Raw genomic sequence first — 16,033 nt, forward strand, 5'->3', positions numbered from 1 at the left:
TATATTTTTAAATTAGGAGCACTGCAAATGGAGATCTTAGGATAAAGTTACTGTAAATAAGATCTTTGTCTCTAAATGAGACTAGTTCCTCAAAACTCCTTTTTCTTTTTGACTTGCACTGTTCAGTCCCACTTTCAGTGAAATTCAATCACATTCATTAGCATTTCTAAAGATGTAAGCTACTCAAAACAGCTGCATTGTCTTTCCTTTTCAACTAAAATGAAGCTTTTCCTTCTAAAGGGAGAAATCTCCCTTTAGTTACCCGATTCTTTCTGCTTGGCACCCATAATTTTCAATGGTGGAGCCAACCCCCATGAAACAGGAAGTGCAATCCCATTTGATCTCACTTGAAAGAAACTGTAAATACTTGGTAAGGACAGAAACAGTGGCTCAAAGAAAAAATACCCAAAAAAAAGTATGAAAGAAAAAAAAGCAAATGAGACAAAGTAATAATCATTGAAATGAACTAACTCTTTGTCCCTGGAGCTAACATTCTCATTATCAAGGGTATTTAATATATTCCCTATAGAAAACAGGCTGCTGTCTATCAGTCCTCCCCCTCTTTCTTTGGCTGTTTCAGCAATAGAGAGAAAAACATTTCATCTTTTTAATCTTTTATGTCTATATAAAGACCATTCCATATGCTTCAAATCATGAAGTTACCTGCTTTTTTTTTCAGAATGAGTACTGATGGAAACATTACCACCAGAAAAAGCCAAAGGGTTAAAAGTTAATATTTTTTTCTCACTGACTTAGAAAACCATGTTTTGTGGTACTCGGTTAAAAATTCTGCCTTTAATTCAATCATAAATCTAATTTTTTACAGTTAAAGACTAAAGAATATGCTGCTATTTTCAAAAGAAGATAGTGCATTCAACCATCTTGAGAAGGGCAAGCACCAAAACTGTTTTCCAAAAAAGATTTGTCCTGGTCTATTTAGATGTCCAGTTGTCCCCCTTGTGACAGTAACACTAGGCAAGGTTACAGGGGTTTTATGGGACCCTGGGGCTGGAGAATCACACTAGTTTCAAGTTCTGACCCAGTGAACTAAGCAGACACAGAGATCAGGAAAGTGATGGGAAGGCTAGAAATATGAAAATTAGTCATTGGCAATCTCATCTGAACAAAACAAAAGATAAAGCGAAGTTGAATCAAATCTTCTGTTTCTTGTAAATTTCAGATTGAATTAAAACGCTCTAATTTTTAAAAAGCTGACCATAAGAACTTTTGAAAATTAAGCAGCTCATTGTGGAATCTACTAATAGTGGCTGGGTCTGGTGCTACAGAGGATAGGAAGAGAGGCAATCAGGGCTCTTGCTACTAATAGATGTTACCCAAAAAAGTATTTCACATGTGATTTGCTCAAATTACTACACTCAAGAAATTAGTCCCTAAACAGGTATGTCAGAGCCACTTTCTATGTTAAAATCTGGCAAAGGAATTCCTTTCATAGAAACTGCTGCTAACCTGAACTGAGTAAGTCTCTAATAAGAAAATCTGAAGCTGAGACTGCAAATGATAATCAGACCTATCCTAAAATTTTGTGACATGTAAATCCTTCCTAAAGGAATTTCCAAATTCATGCTTATGGGGCACGGTAAGTCAGAAATGTCGAACTGCAAATGACAAGCACTTGCAGAAGTGCTTCTTCAGAGACTGTCAGTCCCTGCGAAGATGGGTTAGCTAACTTACCAGCATTATTGGGATGAAATTGAGAATTGTGAGTGGTTATCCCCATGTTAGATGGAACTAACTGGACAATACCTTTATAAACTAACTGACAGGATCCACTAGAGGAGCACAGGAAAGCCACGTTCTCTGTCTTTCAATTAGGTACTCTCCCAGTTAGGCAAAAATGACAGCATTTCTTTGTGCTGTCAGGGTAAAACACCACTGTAATATTTGCGGGGAGCAAGTGGACTCCTGGTGGGAGTGGCTCAAGCCAACCTTTCTGAGTCTGGTCCCAGCGTATGCAGAGATTCAAGCTGAAAATGCAGGGTCCTAGAAGATTCTATCCATTCTGTAATGAATACTTTGAGTCCTGGTCTTCATCAAGACTCTCGCATTCCAATCGTGCTCTCCTGTTGTGTCTGCCTAGAATGTATTACCCTTTACTCACTATTGGTATATTATCAGGAAAAATAGGGTTAGAGAGCACTGATGGATGGAAGAAGAAATGTGTAGGTGTGTGCCTTCATCCTGGGGATATGTATAATAACAGCAATAATAATACTAGCTGCCATTTATTGAGCTCTCACTTTGTGCTGAGAATAATATTTCGTTTGCATCAACCTCTTTAATTTCGGCAACCCTATAATAAAGATACTACTAGTAACCCCATTTTGCAGATAAGGAAATTGAGGTAAAAAGAGGCAAAATGGATGGAACCCTTGACCTTGACATAACTGTCAAGTGTTATAGTAGGACTAGGTCTCAATTCTGTCTGTTACCAGTTCTACGCATTTAACTAGGATACTACTCTGTCCTCCTTTATAACAGTAAAAATACCTGTTTGTTCTAGTCAACCATGTTTTGTAGGCCTGTAGAGAGATACGATCATTTGCCCAAATTCCCGCATGACCTTATGACTTATGTGGCTCAGGCTTTAGCAATTGCACTTAAATTTAAACTCACTAGAACAGTGCCAGCCAATAGAACTGTCAGCAATTATGGCAGCATTCTAAAAATCTGCTCTGTCCAATATGTTAGCCACTAGTCACACATGTGGCTATTGAGTGCTTGAAATATGGCGGGTATAATTGAGGAAGTTTTCATTTTAATTAATTTAAATTTAAATAACCACATATGGCTAGTAGCTACCATACTGCACAGATCTCTAGAGGGAAAAACATGATGCTCTTGGTACTGAAATTATTTCATTTACTCATTTAATCAATATTTTTTGAGAGCTTACTATATACCAGATTCAGTACTGGGCATTACACAGAAAGTAGTAGACAAAATAGACATTGATTTCTGACCAAAAGAAAGAATAAAACTAAAGAGCCAGAGACATTGGATAAAGCAAGGAGAGTGAATCACACAGAAACTTAGAAAGGAGACTGTTTCCAAAAAGGAAATGGGTCATGGCTCTTTGGTTCCTCAATTACACAAGCCATATCTTGAGTGTTAAGATGACAATGAAGATGAAAACAGAAAAATGTGATCTGGATCTGTCATCACCAAGACATTTTATTGTCTTATGAGTAATTTCAGTGGAGGGATCGGAAGTCAGATTAGAATGGGTTAAGGAATCAATGGGCAGTTAAGGCAATGAAGACCGCAATGACCTGCATAGACAACGCTCTTGAGAATCATTGCTAAATAGGAGGGTAAAGAAATGAGGTGATATCAGATGGAGTATGCATGGTGCAGGCATCTAGTATATTGCATATATGTAAGCCAAGGGGAATAATCTAGTGGAGAAGGGAAAAAAACAGACAAGGTAGTAAAGTGGAGGGAGCAGAGGATTGGTAACTGATATTCTTAAGAACTCAGAAAGAGAGAAGGATCCAGAGACCAGTGAGAGGACTGGTCTTGGCTGAAAATGGAGATATTTACCCAGGTAAAGGCAGAAGAAGATGGATACAGGTGAGGGTAGCTTTGCAGATTTGCTCACTTAACCCAACTAGGCCAAGCTTCCCCGGAGTTGCCCATAGCTAGGAATTTCATTCAAAGAAATGTTGCTCTTATATCCCAACATAATTGAAAAGCAATTAAATATTTTTTGCATTCTCTAGAAAAATCCCCAGAGGAAACTGCACTAAAATACACAATAAAAACCAAACTTGCCCAAACTTCTCCCTCTCTCCCTCCCACATCTATCTCTCTCCTGTCCCCACGTCTGTCTTTTCCTGCCACTCCAAAATCCCAAGAAAATCTCTTTCTAAAAAAATACATGCAGTGAGATAAAATGATGTCTAGTGTTAGCTCTAAAATTTTATGATTGTATAAAGGATAAAACCTGATATTTAAAACCTCACCTTTTCATTCGCAAGAAGCTAGGCAAGCTTGGAGGAATTCCGAAGGTTACCAGGGTTTGTTGTTTTTTTTATAATTACTAAGATGTCACATCATAATGTATGTAAAAAGTGAAGGTAGAAAACTCCAAAATTGCAAGGAAAGTAGAGTGGGGAAAAAGACTTTGGATAAGGCAAGAGGAGGAGGAAGAGGACTAAAGTAGGAGGATGAGGGCCAGTACTGCCAAACCCAGAGGAGAAATTAGAGACGTAGAATGAGGCATAACATCTGTTCTGTTCCAAGCAGTGTTTGTTTCCAAATTCACCTCCTCTTTATTCCTTGCCTCAGCCAGGACCTTTCTCCTTTCTCTTTGAAATCATAAAAACAGCAAAGCTTTCTCCCGAAACAGGGAAACCATTCTCATACCACAACCCAAAGAAGATGGGCGCATGTGGGCACAGAGGAAAAGAACAACAGAACCATGGATTTAAAAATTTTTCTTAATTCAAGGAGAAGCAAAGCGGCGAGGTAGAGTAACCTACCTCTTAAACTGTTTGTTTGAAAATAATATGCAGAAAGAGAAAAACAATCCTCAACTAACAACTGCCTTTCTTGCCATCTGCTTAATCTAAACATTAGCATATCACATATCTGAGTGAACTCAAATTGCACTGGAAATGGAGTGCTCTGTTCCACTTTTTTAGAACCTTGATAGGAGAGTCAAGTGAGAATTTCTATGGGATTATAGGGGTGTTGCGGGCTTCCAACATTTGCATTTAGGGCCACATTTTCAGTCCAGCCTTAACTCATCATACTAGGACTGGAGGCAAAATTGTGCCTGGCTTAATTAGCACAAGTACTAATCAAGTACTAATGAAATTTGCCCATAAGCAGTTCTTCAGACTAAGGCACAAGTAGTGTACACAATTTCTGTGTATATCACTTAGCTTGTCAGCACAAAAGGGGGAAAGAAACGAACAATTCCTCCCTAAAATTTGCTTCAGGCTAACCACAAGCAAACATCATTTCTACCCAGAAGTAATACATTAGTTTCATCAGTGTAAACTCTGCAAATCCTAAATCTGCAAACTGCATCTCAATTTGCCACATTAGGTAACACATTTATAAAAATATAAGCTGGGAGCTGTGGCTCACGCCTGTAATCCCAGCACTTTGAGAGGCCGAGGCAGGTATAACATGAGGTCAAAAGATGGAGACCATCCTGGCCAACGTGATGAAACTCAGTCTCTACTAAAAATACAAAAATTAGCTGGGCATGGTGGTGTGTACCTGTAATCCCAGCTACTCAGAAGGCTGAGGCAGGAGAATCACTTGAACCCAGGAGGCGGAGGTTGCAGTGAGCCGAGATCGCACCTCTGCACTCCAGCCTGGTGACACAGCGAGACTTCATCACACACACACACACACACACACACACACACACACACGTAGAATGTTATCAATGAAGATACTTCATTCTTACAGATTTATGAGCTATTTAAAACCTAAATTTGGAAATGAATGTGATCTGCAATATACCTTAAAATAGATAGGATATATAGGATGTCTTTCAAACTAAAATGTCAGTTCTTAAGAGGGCACAGTGATGCTGGACAACAGATCTATTTGTTTAAACTCAGAATAATGACAATAAAAGAGGCCCAATTTTATCTCCTCTGTCGCTGATAAACCCTTAGTCTTCTTCTTGTGTTTTAGGTCCACTACTAAGACCTGTCTAAGCATAAGCATTTATTTACACAACATAAACTAAGGAAGATTCTTTCAATCTATCAATTAAATCATACTAATCAGAGATGCAGTGAGCACACTGAAATAAGTATCTACATAATCAAGCTTTGCACACAGGAACCATTTTGTTCCAGTTTTCTCACAGTACTTCCCCCCAAATAAAATTTTGGGTCATCCCATTTTAAAGACAAGAAAAACACTGATTAATCCTCAAGAGCAAGGTCACGTTAAAAAGTCAGGCAGAAAATCAAGAAAGGACTCCACGAGGACCAAACGCTGTCATTTCTTCTGCCCAGTAAACTACACTCCTTCCTCAAAGGGCTGTTACATTTCTGGTGGGAAAGAATTTCACCTTTAAGAAGCTGAAACTTACCCACTTGAACAGGTGCAAAGACCAGATGACCGGTTGTTCCCTTATGGACTATCGACAAACATCACTTAAAAAAATAATAATCATTGGCAAGTGCTAAAAACCAGCCAATTCACACAATGTCTTCATAAAATGAAATTCAGGAGAGTGGAGAGAAAATAATGCAGAATCAGAGTAACCTTGGATGGAACCAAACTGTCACCTGTGGTCCCATGCAGCAGAAGCCTCCCTCACAGCTTCCTGAGTTAAGGACAACAGATTATTACAACATTGACTTCTGTTGCTGTTTCAGAATCATGTTGTCTGAGTGTTATGTTAGTCTCATTTTTCCATTTGTAAACAGATCTAACATCTCTATAGAACAGCAGAAGAGGGAAAAAAAGGAATTTCTTGCCATTAGTGAGTTTTATTTTTCTTGATTATATAAAGGTTTGTGAACTATAAAGGGTACAAATTTAACATGCTGTAAAAGCAACAAGAAAAATTCATGCAGACTGCAAACATGAACAAAATTCAAGCCCTGGCATTCTTCACAGGAACCAAGGGCCCCATCTGCTGATGTTTAAATGTACTACAGTAGCAAAAGGATTTTTTTAAAAAATAAGAAAAAAAATTACTGATCTAAAATACAATAAAGAGCCTAAAACTGCAGAATCTTAGCAGAAGGCACCTATAGAAGTCAGAGACACTGCCCCTGATCCAATACTTCTCACCCTTTTCTGTACTGCTGCATCGCTGGATGGAAGTTCTTTGGAGCAGACAGTTTATTTCTAATTTTCTTAGTTCTCGGGAAAGGAGTGCCAAGCACTGCCTTCACTGGCCACCACCTCTCTACTGACAGACCTTTGGTTGAAGTGAGTTCTCTAGTCCCTCTAACTGATGACTGTTGTTTTGAAGTGACTGGATGTTAAGGATCTTAATGAGGGATTTTGATGCTGCCCATTTTGATGATGATAAAAAGGAAGACATTCTCATTACTTCTCAGCCTTGCCTCCAACCTGGGATAGATAGTACTGGGGTTCTTCCTCTGAAGTTGGTTTGGTTTATGATCATTTTTGCAACTAAGTGAGTACGTAAAGCATAAGAGAAAGACCCTAGATGGGTTATTATTATTAGATGGCTTAGAATAATGCAGTTTAGGGATCTAGCCCATGCATGTTAATACTCACTACTGCCCTATTCTGTTTAGTTCTTCTCTCCTCACCTTAAAGATAAGGTGTCAGATTGCATGTTCTTTAAATGGGCTAAGTTCCTTTTCTCCTAGCTCTACAATTCATTGTAGCATCCACGTAGCACATTGCATACATTAGATACTCAGTAAAAAGATGATGAACAGACACATTTTCTATCAAAACTATTTGTCAATAATTATCCTTTTTCTTTAATCCAGCCATTCTAAGTTCCTTATACCCTTTTATATTTGGAATTTAATAATACCTGCAGTGAACATTTATGCTTGGAAAACCAGATCCTTTCAACCTTTATTTAGAAAATGACCCCAATGTCTTTGGGAGCAAGTATCTCTTCTCCATTATGAACAGTCCAATGGGACCATCAGTCAAGGTTCTCTGAGCTTTCCTAGCTGAATTGTGAGCACATGAACCAAACTTGGCCAACTCTCTACACTGTGACTTTGACTCTTGTGCAGAGCAAAACAATAATGGAAAAGCAAATGCAGTCAGGTCATTCTGGCAGTATAATCTGAAATGCCCATCAGATGGTCCCTATTACCTCAGACCCTTGACCCCAGTAGCTGACCTAGTTCCTGTCCTATTTCTGTGATGAATTCTTCAGCCTTTCCTTAAGGAAACTGAAGCATCAGGCACAGCTACCCTCTAGGACACCCAAAACATTCATTTCCTGCAAATCAGTAATAGACATTAGCTGATTGTCTCTCCCACATACAAACCAACTTCCTCCCTGGCTTTCTTTCTAACAAGGCTCTAGACATCTAGTCATGTGATTGGTGTGGAATTCACTTCATGTCTGTCTCAAGGAGGGACTCTTGTTTGGCTCAAGTTAATTATTATGTCTCCTTGTCTTGGCCACAGCTTATGGTCTGAAAGTGGACATATAACTGAATTGGGGCCCATCAAATATAAAGCATGTTTTTGGGGGGATTCTAGGAAAGAGGTTACTTCTATCTTCAATGAGAATTATTTAAAAATGATTAGACTTGAACATGAAGTCCTAGCTGTGTCAGCATCTGCCTTACTAACCTAAGAGAAACCAGTCTTAGGATGCGGCCAACACCGTGAAATCTACAGGGGAAGGAAAGAAACCACATCTTTGGAAATACTTGTAATCAGTGTGAAGCCTGAACGTTTTAGTTATATAAGACAGTAGATTTGTTGTTGTTGTTGTTGTTTAAGCCATTTTGATAGAATTTTCTGTTACTTATGAGTCAAATCATCCTAAATAACATCCGGGGTCTATTCCTGTTGATAAGAAACAAAGAACTTTAACAGATACACTATTCAATCGGGAATCTGACTTCCTAGGAAGATGAACCACTACTCTTCTTATATGCTATATTTTTATTTAGATATTTCAATATCATATTTGATTTTATTTACATTGTTGAATCTGCTCAATCCTTAGTCCACCCTATCCCACATTTTTCTGCCATTCTTATCTAAGGCAAATCAATCATTTATTCTATTCCATTGGTAGTTTGTTTTTCTTCCTTTGTTTACTAACATGAATATTTTTCCACTTACTTTGTTTTCCTAAATAAATCTTCAATTTATCAAAGTCCTTTACAGGCAGAAGCAGATTTTGCTTTCTTATTTAACAAAGTCTACCACATAGTGGGTATTTGTTTGAGGAACGGATAATGTTTATGTTTATTCATCTTTTCCAAACTACCCTTTCCTGTTAGTTTAATGAATACCCTTCTATTATTATATCATCAGGGTCAATGGGAATACATTTTACTGAAGGTGCGGCAAGTCTTGTGTCGGGCACGCAATGGGCTCCCAACATTAGACTGGAACTTGCTGCTGAAACACCAGGTAGTATAGCCATCTGTGATTGGATGACTGAAGCTAAATCTCTTTGGGATGAACCTTTGGTTTGCCCCTTTCCTACTTGCCCCCACCTATTCCATTTCCAATGATGCTTTTTCTCATTAACACAGAGAAAAGCTGGATAGATCACTTCATGAACTAAAATGCCATTTGTTTCTCTTCCTCTTCATCTTGGTCATTGACTTCTTTCATGCTTAGTTCTCAGGCACTCCCAACATAACATCTTTCTATTTCAATTTCCTCCCCTCACATTCCCTCAGAATTACTTTCCACCAACTTTGTCAAACTAAAACCAAGACTTTTCTCAACTTCCACATCTTAATGAGTTACCAAATAGCATTGATTCTATTCAAGAAATATTTCTTTTAACATATTACTTTCTTTCTACTCCTACCTGCACTTTCTGGTTGGGATCCTTTCAATCTCTTACCTGAAATATCTTCCTACCTTTTGTCTCTGCTCCAGTCTTGCCATGTTTATATACATCTTCCATCTGCCACCAGGATAATGCATCTCAATTATAACATAACATAGTCACTCCCCTGCATAAGGTAATGTTTTCATATTACTTTCACTATGCACTCTAACATAAATCCTGTCTTGCACTATTCTTATCTCCCTCCACTCTGTTCTTAACAACTCAAGTTTCAGAAACATTTATTAAACCATATATGGTTCAATCCATGAAACACACTTCTTTCTATCCTTATTTCTTACTGTGCTGTTTTCTCTGCCTAACACTCTTCTCTGCTTCTTCACTGGAACAAATGTGACTCAACCTCAAGTGTAATCTTGCCCAAGAGGTCTGCTCTGACCATGCTCAGGCTCAACCAAGTGATCCAATTCTGTGTCCTGAGAGAATTCCATGCACCATTCCATCCTAGCACTTACAAGGTAAGTTTGACCTAGATATATCAACACAGTGCCTGTGCTATGCCTCCTTTGGTAGCCTCTGATGAACAGACAGCACTTAGACCTGTTTTTACTATGTGATCTTACCCTCTTTTCACAGCTGATTGAGTTAGGGATGGACACAGATGCCATTCAAGGGCATCCATGGTTGCTTTGAAAAAAACATGGGCTGCACCAATTCATTCATTCATCTTTCTACATATTTTGAACTAAGAAATACAGGGACAAAATTAGAATCAGGGGCAAAATTTAAAAGTCAACTTTTAGAGAAAACTTCTAACTTATGCCCCACAAGAACAAGTTTTAGTAGCAAAGAAACCACAAGTAAGCAGAAGGCAAGATACAAAGAAATGAAGAGAACATCCTGAAGATGAGGAACCTCTACTCTGAAACTACTGACATCCCAGGGCCACCTGAATCAAGAACTACCCTGCAATTCTGCTCATAATTCCCTGGGTTTTTGTGGTCTTCTTATAATAATCTCTATTAAAATCTCTCCAACACTCAAGGAAGTATAAACTGAATCTTAGCTCTAGTATATAAGAGGTTAATCAAAACAGAATCGAATTTTCCTCTATTATCATTGGTCTTTACCCCTAGACTAAGTGCTTCCAATGGGTAAGGAACATAAGTATCCAGAAGATAGTAAATACTGAAAAAAATAGATATCCAAACCCATGAATGAGAAACCAAATGGGAGGAGGGCCAAAGGGAACAGGTGATAGGGATATACTATGGGTAAACTTATGTTAAAAGAATTTATGCAAAACAATAAAAGAACATATATGTGGCTTATCAATTACTGAAATATATCTCATTCTTAACTGGTAATTATCCAAAGAAAAATTTTCCATACTACTATCTTATAAAAAAAAAGACCTGAAATTTGATGCTAGGCATAATTCTCAATTACACTTTTATAAATTAATATTATAAGGACTTAATGATCTCCTACTATGTGCTTAGCACATTGCTACATGCAATGAAAGATACAAAACAAAAAATGTACAATTCTTAATCTCAAGAACCTTACCTTCACCATCTATTCTTTATAAAGCTTCATTATCACCCTGCTCTTTGATCTTCACCAAGTATTTTGAAACTAATTATCCTGCACCTTCCTCATAATAAAGGCTTCTTAAAACATTGAGTATTTTTTAAAATGCCACAAGTTCTAGCTTCTTGCCCCAGTTAATCTAGTAAAGGCACAGTGAAATATTATCAACAGTAGGCTTCATTTTTTTTGACTGCTTCAGCCACAATAAAGAGATTATGAAAATTCTAAATGCCTTGCAACTTAAAGCATATAAACTCTATTTTTCAAACTATATGAATAGCTGGAAGAAGCAGCTAAGAGTAAAGGCAAGCAGGGAATTGTAGAATAAAACTTTCATAAAGTCTCTGAGATGTCTAGTGAGGAAGTCTCAGGGCTGACTGTTAGGATGATTTAAAACCTTAAACACCATTTTGTTGACACATAATTCTTTTATATATTTTCAGTATATAAATTGTGAGCTCCTCTAAAGGAAACACAGTTTTTCACAGCAAAAACAAAGAATAAAGCCTCTAACTCTTATTACATTTTAAGCACTAGATAACTTTGTGAGCAGGTAACCAAGTTTATAAAATCATGTAAATCAGCACTCTGTGAATTGGTGTGGCAGGAAGGATTTCATACGCCGACTTTCTATTGACACACAGCTAACCATTTTCACATTTTATATTTTTCATTGTGGTTGTTAATGTGCCTTAAAATATGCAGAAACATGAAAACCAGTAGAGTCCATGGTTACATATTAGAGAGTAACTAGTGCAGACAGGGCTTGTTTTCTGTTTTTTGTTTTTGTTTTTCCTTTGGAGCCTGGAAAAGTTTTGAATAACAGCCAATGAGATTTTGTTCCTTTGAAGGAAGCCTGTCTGACTCATGACATTATCTCTACTAAATGTAATATAAGAAAGAGGTGGAATTTTTTTCTTTATTAAATTGGGAAAAGAATTCATGTTTAATATACATTTATTGAATGTACATTAAATACATAAATGAAACATGAAAGAAGTAGTCAGAGATACATGAGAGCGTTTGGAGGAAATTAGGGCCAAAGCATTTTTTGCCAGATTTTCTGAAATTTCTTATGCTTACGCTGCATCTAGATTGGCTATCATGGCATTTTGTACCGTGAGAAAGATCAGTCTCTCCTAAGATTAGATACTGTTGTTTTGAGAAATCAGATGACCATAAGCATTTATTAATCCATTCATTCATTTATGCAGCAAATATCTGTCAAGCTCCTATTATGTCCTGGGCACAGTTCTAGGTGTTGGGATACAGCAGTGAATAAGAAAAAGCTGCCACTATTGGGGAGCTTACATTCTCGTGGGTGAAACAGAAAATAAACAAAGAAACAAGCAGATCCCTAACTTAGTGTCTCTTAGACATAATGCTATGAATAATAATGCATCAGGGAAAGAGGGCAGAGAGTACTGGGAACTATTATTTTTATGTAGGGTGGCCAGGGAGACCAATGTTCAGAATGAAGTGAGAGGAGAAGCCCTGTGAGCATCTGTGTGAACTGCAGAAAGTACTGCAGAAGATCTATGCAGGAAGCATGTGAGGTGTGCTCCAAGAACAGCAAGAGGCCAGCATGAAGAAAGCAGTAAGACACTTGGATTTGATGCTAATCATGTTGGGAAACCATTGCAATAGCTATTCAGACATGTCCTTTTTTTAGCTAGGCTTTACAAACTTGATAATGAATAGTCTGTGATACATATACCACAATGAAGGCTCATGAGATCAACCTCAGGTTCACAACAATTTTTCAATCAGTTCTCCAAATCCAATTCCAAACTGCACTTGAGGGAAGGTAGACATTTTTATTTAACTATAGCAATCAATCAAAGATGTAGGAACCATAATGATGAACCTTAAAAACCGACTGACAGCTTCCCATCAATAATAGCTATTTTGGGGAGACAATCAAAGGTGAGCATCAGGAACAAACCATTAACCATCCCAGTTCACAGATGTCCACATTGGAACCGGGCTTTGCCAATCCCAGGTCAACACTATTGAGAGCCTAGGGTTGTCATAACTTCTAACTTAGAATAATTTTTCAGATCTAGTTCAAAAGAGCATAAATCTAATGAAAATATTTTTGAAAATAGTACTTTCTTGTTGACAGTAGGCTATTGTTAGCAATAGGTTAACAGTCGTTTAAAAATATTCCCGTATGCCAGAGGCCTATACAATAAAATGTTTCTTCTTGCCTTCATCACAGTCCAGGTTGGCAGCGAGCGCCTTGGCTTCATGCAGTCATCCAGTGACCAAAATCTTTAAATCTCATTATTCCCCTCCTCTAGGTCCTCAGAATCCTTTGCATTCAACCAGAGGTTGGAAAAGTAAAAATGTGTGCAAGGCATTCATTCTACTTTCACATCAGCATCAGAGCACCTCACCCCCTAGATTTTTTTTCCTACTTCGCTGGTCATTCCTGCTTGACGTCCTTTGCTGGTTTTAGAGATCAGTCCTGGAGCCCCTTTTCTTCTCGAGCTAGAGTCTCCCCTCGGTAACATAACATGATATCTCATGGCTTTAAATAACATCTTTATGTTGAAACCTCCCAATCTTACATCTCTATTTGGATCTCCCTCTCCAAACTCCAGACTTATACATATCTACCTGCCTGTTTAACACCTTTGCCCAGATGTAGAACAGACATTCAACACCAAGTCCAAAGCTGAGCTCAAGAGCTTCCTCTAGTGTCTCTTCCCTTTGTGGCCTTATCCATATCAGTTCATAACTACTTTCTTCCAGTTACTCAGGCAAAAAATTGCAGTCATCCTTGATTCCTTTCTTACCTTTCTGCAGCTCTAGGTTCAAAATATATCTAGAATTTGATGACTTCTTACCTTCTCTGCTGCCACCACTTGCTCCTGGTATTCTTGTCTATATCATTGAAATGGTCTCCAACAAGTTTCCTGTATTCTACTCTTGACCCTTTAGTCTTTCCTAACACAGCAGCCAAAGTAATCCTTTTGAAAGTAAAAGTTAGATCAAATCCCTCTCTTGTTCAGAACCCTGTAATGGTTTCTCATTTCCCATTTCACTCAGAGTAAAAGCCAGAGTCATTTCAATGCCTATACGGCTCAATGCTGTCTGCCCTTCCTCTAGCAATCTGTCATGAGAGCAAGTTTCATTCTATATCAGACAGACTGAGCTTTGTTCCTGGTCTTAGAACATGCCAGACACATTCTGGCCTTAGTGCCTTTACTCTTCTGAGAATGCTCTTTTCTTGATAGCTACCTGATTCATCCCTACATTCAAGTGTTTCTTCAAATTATACTTCTCAGTAAAGGCAATCCTACCCATACTGTTCATGTTGAATCTTGCCTCCTGCTCGCCCCAGTACAGTACTCCTGAAACACTATAATAATCTATATTTTATTTTGTACACTGTACTCACACTCTATAACATGCTTTTATAATTTCTTTTTATTATGTTCATTTATTTTCTGTTTTCCTATCTAGGAGTTGAGCTCCTTAAGTGCAGAGATCTTTGTCTGCCTTGATCAAAGATGGGAAGATGGGAATCAAAAATGATTCCCACTTACCTAGATCAATGCCTGGGCATATAGTATTATTTAATAAATTTTAAATTGGATGAAATAAGAAATGAACATAACAGTAGGAGTTAGAGAAAAACGATTTCAGAAAATTCGTCTGATATGCTTGATACTTGATCCTTTGCTCTTATCTGTAGTAGCTTTTGTTTCCTGCATGAGTCATATCCTGGACTTTGGCTTTCTAGTTCCCTTTAGATGCAGCTCTTGGTGACTATATGGTCTATCTGGGACAATACAGCATAAGTTGTTAGGTGTGGGTTGGTAGGCCAGATATGCCTGGACTCCATTCCTGGATCTACCTCTTTGGGCAAGTCATTTCCACTTTTTAGTCCTCAGTTTCCTCGATGACAAAATGGCAATGATAGTAGTACCTATCTCATAGTGTTTTGTGAGAAACAAATAATAGGTGTGGTGACTAGACTGTCTTCACACTGTTAGCTATTGCCTTTAAATGGATATCCTTAAATGTGCTGACCTGGTGCTCCCCCTGACCAGAACAAGGTTAGCACCTGATCACATAGACTCCACCGCTCTCGAGTTGTCACACACTGACTTGGTTCTGAGATATTCAAGAAAACAGCTTGTATTTATAAGTGGGATCCACATTTATAAATAATCTAATTTATATTCCATTGAACTGTATAAAATTAATGGTTTTTTAGCAAAAAATAAATGTCAAATATTAGTAATTTCATATGGTTTGACCTAATGTTTTCAGTTTGATTAGAGCACAGTTTTTCAATGTGTCAGGCAAGTGTTAGTTGAGCCTAGTTCTAGTTGTGAAGTTGCAATTTGAGATAAAAATAATATTGAAGTTATAGAGCTATATCCTAAGACCTCATAAAACATGGAATATTCTTCTCCTTTATTTTTCACTCCTTCCTGGGGCTTGAATCCTGCCCTGCCCTCAAGAAGTTTGTCTGTCTCTTTTTATCTTTTCTAGCTCCCTTTAACCCCCTCATAAGTACTCAGCCTTTTCCACTATATGTCAGGGTTCTCTAGAGAAACAGATTGATAGGTGGGTAGGTAGGTGACAGACACAAGATGACTGAGTGATTGATTGATTGATTGATTGATTGATTAGTGAGGCTCAGGCAGGCTGGCACTGCTTCTCCTGGGAAGGGAATGAGTTGACAGATGCAGATGTGCATCAGGAGGTCTCTGAATGGCCTTAACATTTTTGTACCATACCTGCTACCTGGCTTCCTACCTCACTAAAAAGTATGTCCCGTATGTATTGAAATTTATTTACCCTACATTATTCCAAGGGTTTCAGACATTTATTAGTGGACTCCTCTATCGATCTATTCATCCATCTATCTATGTATTTATATCTATATCCTTATCATATTGGTTCTGTATTGGTTCTATATATCTATATTTTTATCTA

At 37.9% G+C, this 16,033-nt stretch overlaps 2 long non-coding RNA genes across 2 annotated transcripts in view; both read right to left on the reverse strand.

Annotated features, from left to right (window-relative positions):
• Positions 1–6,345, reverse strand: part of LOC144577039 (uncharacterized) — a 39,373-nt gene extending 33,028 nt beyond the window's left edge. Inside the window, exon 1 of the long non-coding RNA XR_013520240.1 lies at positions 6,083–6,345. This is a non-coding gene — a long non-coding RNA (uncharacterized LOC144577039). The remainder of the gene's footprint in view (positions 1–6,082) is intronic.
• LOC118143011 (uncharacterized) overlaps positions 1–16,033 on the reverse strand; it is a 337,708-nt gene that overhangs the window by 280,472 nt on the left and 41,203 nt on the right. The gene's annotated exons all lie outside the window — the stretch shown is intronic.

The sequence above is a fragment of the Callithrix jacchus genome, chromosome 7, assembly GCF_049354715.1.
Source record: "Callithrix jacchus isolate 240 chromosome 7, calJac240_pri, whole genome shotgun sequence".
Lineage (NCBI taxonomy): Eukaryota > Metazoa > Chordata > Mammalia > Primates > Cebidae > Callithrix > Callithrix jacchus.